Source organism: Macrobrachium rosenbergii, chromosome 25 (assembly GCF_040412425.1).
Source record: "Macrobrachium rosenbergii isolate ZJJX-2024 chromosome 25, ASM4041242v1, whole genome shotgun sequence".
Lineage (NCBI taxonomy): Eukaryota > Metazoa > Arthropoda > Malacostraca > Decapoda > Palaemonidae > Macrobrachium > Macrobrachium rosenbergii.
In genome coordinates, this window is record NC_089765.1 from 50,027,106 (window position 1) to 50,032,109 (window position 5,004).

Consider the following 5,004-nt stretch of genomic DNA (forward strand, 5'->3'; position numbering starts at 1 on the left):
TAGCATCTGATAGTAATTTATCTTCATCTTGCTTCTCTTCGAGCAAGGGTATGTCCCAAGTGACATTTTCACCAGTAACATAACACACAGCGTTTCCCTCAACATCACAAATAACAATCTCTTCCGAGACTGCCGACACACTATTTCTCTCCGAAGTATGCACTATAGGAACGTGTTTGTCTCCTACATGAGATATCTCAGAACTACTAGTATCCGAGACATGAGACACCAAATGTCTACTCTCGTCTTCCGCACAGGATTCGGTATATACTCCCTCATCCTCAACCAGAAAATATCTGCTCAATGCATCTGCAACCACATTATGCTTACCTTCAATGTATTTGAGGCTTGCATCAAAATCTCTCAATGTCAAAAACCAACGTGCTCTCTTGGGCGATAAATTTGGCTTATTGAAAAGCTCTAACAACGGTTGATGATCTGTAAAACTCTCAACTTTATTTCCCATCAACAACATCTTGAAATGAACAAGGCTAGAGACGACTGCGAAAGCCTCCTTGTCCACAACTGACATCAGCCTTTCGTTACTACCACGCGTTTTGAACTTTCTGCTATAAAAAGCAATTGGATGTAATTTTCCCTCAAATTTCTGCATCAAACACGCACCTATACCTTCCTGACTCGCGTCAGTCACCAAGGTGAACAGTTGACTAAAATCTGGAAACTTCAAAACAGGTGGGTTCACTAAAGCATTCTTAAGCTTCTCAAAAGCTAATTGCTGACTGTCACCCCAAACAAATTTAACGTCTTCCCGTAATAGATCTGTCAATGGAGACGCTATTGTAGAAAAATTCCGCACAAAACGGCAAAAGAAACCCGACATACCTAGGAATGAACGAATCTGCTTCCTGGTTTTAGGAACTGGAAAACTCACGATAGCTTTGACTTTGTCATCATTCACTCTGACTCCTTCTTTAGAGATAACATGACCTAGATAGACAATTTCTTTCTTCAGAAACTCACATTTAGCCAATTTGACTTTTAATCCAGCAAACCGTAATCGCTTGAGGACTTCTTTTTAACACCTTTAGATGTTCTTCGATTGTATCTGTGCATATGAGAATGTCATCCATGTACACAAATACCGACTTTCCTAATAAACCGTGAAGTACTGTGTTAACCAGGCTATTAAATGTTATTGGGGACCCTTGTAATCCGAAAGGCATCCTATTAAACTCGTAATGCCCCTTTGGTATAGAAAATGCTGTAAATTTACGACTATTCTCGCTAAGAGGAACTTGCAAAAATCCCTGCATAAGATCTATAGACGAATATATATTCTTGCCACCGATTTCAACAAACAAATCAGGCAAACAGGCTACCGGGTATCTATCTTGGCATGTCTTTTCGTTCAATTTACGAAAGTCTACGCATACTCTGATACTACCGTCTTTCTTTGGGACCGCTAGTAAAGGAAAATTAAAAGGTGAGGAACTCGGCCTAATAATACCTTCCGACTCCCACTTCTGAACTTCTTTTTCTACTTCTTCTCTAATCTTAAAAGGAATTCGATACGCTGGAATATATATGGGATTTGTACCTTTCTCTAGGCGGATTGAATGTTCTAAAACATCTGTAACTCCTAGCTTATCTCCCTTCAAAACAATAATATCTAAATATTCTTTCAACACTTTCTCTACTTTATTTGTATACTCAGAATAATCTGCTTTAGCCAAATGTTCGTGAAGAACTTGACTTCTGAATTGTAGCTCCTCGTTGGGAAACATATTACCGTCTCCACAAAAACTCACTATCTTATGTTCTTCCTTAAACTCTTCAAAATCAATTACATAAGTACCCTTGCGATATTTTTCACTGAATCTTGATAGCTTACCAATTCTACTGCAGTTACGCCTGCGACTGAAACTTCATTTACTGATACCGTACTTACAACGTCTTTGAATTTCTCAGTTCCCCTCAACAACGCACACTTGAGAAGGTCAATTTTTTCTCTTTCATCGACACTTTAATTAATGTAGGAACTCGCGGGTGCAATTCAATATCTTCTAACAAAAATCCTTTGAAAGACTTTTGCGGAATGTCTTCATTCTCTAATGAATGTGTTACACATGTCGCAGTCTGCGTCTTGGGTTTCCCACAACTTTTTCCATGTTTCTATGTGGAACGAAACAACCTGGCCCACCTATTGTAATCCCCTGAATTCCAGTAAGAATGTTGATGTTATGTCGCATACAAGAAGGGTGTCCTAGCAAAACCATTTCACCTAAGGTTAATCCTTCTATGACCAAAAATGGTTCTACTATCGTCTTTTCACCGATACCAAGCGTAAGAAATGACGAACCTAAGATATTCAATCTTCTCGCCTGTACATCACACACTGTCTCATTAGTAGGGACTAATTTACACTCTGGAAATTTCAGTGGAAAAAATCAGTATCTATCAGGTTAACTGAGCTGCCAGAATCAATGAAGATAGAAATTTCAATGCCATTAGAAAAACCATGTACAATCGGCCTAGGTTCTGGTGACTCTAAGACCTGATTGCTCATTATCCTGTGTCCGTCTTCGAACTTATCCTGTGAAAATTTTGATGTTCATTTGTGTACCTAGAACTTGCATCATGTGGAATTCTTCTGTCATATCTAGTAAAACCACCCCGTGATTTCCCTGAATTTGACTTACTATGTCCCACCTTATCACAGTTAAAACAACGAATCGTTGTGACTGGTCTCTCTGGAGTTTTCTTCGATTCCACCCGCTCACATGCCTTCACTCCTGCATCGTTTCCTAGATGTGAAGTACTAACATTATTCTGTGGTTTCGAAACTGCTGCTGAAATTTTAGCACCTCCCTTCACAAAACTACTGTCCAGCATCGGACATTTTGATATATTTTTGTTAATCTGTGCAAACAAAAGGATTCATCTGTATTCTGATCAATTCTTTTATCAAAACTGTCTGTAATTACATCTGGGACTGACGTTAAAAGGCAAGCAAAGTGTAGCAATTTTTCAAAATTATCTAAGGAGATATTATTTCCATCTACCCATGGAGAGTTTTTCATAGATTTCTTTATCTCACCTACTGCATCAAATAAGCGAGCACTGTATGTGATTAATGAATCATTACCTTTCCTAGTTCTGATAAGCGCTCGCAAATTCTGAACAATGCATTTGCGGTCGATCCCACCATACGATGCACGTAAAAATTCCTGAAGTTCTTTCCAAGTTTTACACTTTCTGAACCCGAAACTGCGTGCTCGTTCTCCAATGTCCCCTTTGTCTAAGTCTAAGAAAGCTTTTGCTTCTGTTAAAGCTTCGGCGCCATCTGTAATTTTCTTAGAATTCAGATAATTTTCTACTGATTCAATGAATGTCTCAACATTCTGAGTTAACTTCCCATCAACTAACCCTTTAAAATTTGTAATGCCTGCATTGAAGTTCGTCAACCTATGGCACACAATTGATTGTGACGTACTTGCGTCTGAGTCCGGCATTTTGTGAATGATCACACGCCCCCGATCGTAAAACATGAAAGAAAAAGAGAAGCGAAAGAAAATCCCAAAAAAAGAAAACAGAAGACTTGCCTTATCACTCGTGACTGCTAAACAGAAAACGGAGCTCTGTGAGAATGAGAAGCTGCCAGCTCGAAGCAAAAAAAAGAGATGGAAGGTGATTTTGCAATGCTCACCATCTTCGTTTTAACGTGCTTTTATACCCAAATATGGGGTAAGCACAGTGCCTTCTTTGAAGGACTTTGATTTGGGTGGTGGGGTCTGTAACCTCGACCGGCTGCCCTGCCTGACATATCAGACCCCAGACCTATTTGTACATGTATTCAACTCCCGCTCCCTTTCTCCCTGCAGCACGAGGAGAAAAGTCCGACAGTTCGAGACGTGTGAGGTGTCTGTTATGTTTTTAGAAGATGTTGGAGTGGCTTTGTTTATGTGTGTATTAGTCTGTAACATCCATTTGCTTTCAGCAAACGTATTCGTTGATTACATATGTAATCACGGGATGTCTACGGATAGCAAAGTTTCCGCCTCTGACTGGTCGACTCAATTGAACCTCCACTCACAATCGCCACTATTCACACTTATTTGGGTGTTTTCTTAACCCCAAACTACTCTACATATCACCCAGATCTATTTTCACAATTCACCACTCCCGAATACTTAAATGGAACAAAAAATCACCGTGACACGCGTGATTCTTCGGCACATAGTTATCGCATCGCTCGAGATCTTGGTTTTGCAGTTATCAGCGAGTGCCCTGAGGCATAATGTTGTCAATTAGCCTATTTCTAATCTCCCTATTTCGCTATCTTAACTCCAAATAAAACTAACGCACACCGCTACTACCAATTAAACTTTTTTAACCGCTGCCACCAATATAATCTGTAATATCCCTCAGACTCTACACTTCCTTTGAAGTGTTACGCATAGCGTGTCTATATTCAGGAAAGCATGGTAATCTCGACCCTTCCTCCCCTCTCCTAACACTTAGCCCACAGATCTTCCCTCTCTCTCTCTCTCTCTCTCTCTCTCTCTCTCTCTCTCTCTCTCTCTCTCTGACACTGCTCACATCTTTCCCCTCTCCGCAAATATCTCTCTCTCTCACACGGATTTCTCTCTCTCGAATATCATCCTCAAAAAAAGAATGGATCATCTAAGGAAACGCAATCTTTCCTACAAAAATAGATTTATTATCAAATGAACCCAACAAGTAATGAATGAACAAAGAAAAGATTAAAATGCATAATAAATGAATTATCAAGTCAAAATGGTCTACTCAAGATTTAGTCTTACTCTGACTAAAGAAAGTCTTACTACGACTGAAAAGTCTTTACACCCAAAACTCCCACACATTTCATCTTAGACATTATACGTCTAGTCTCAAAGTCAACCACATGAGAAATAACCACATTGCAAAGATTGCAGGGTCCTTTCCTATAACCACAGCAATTCCACAGACATCTGTCGAAGAATTAAGCAAAATCGTAATCTCCCACAAATATACAAGTGCAAA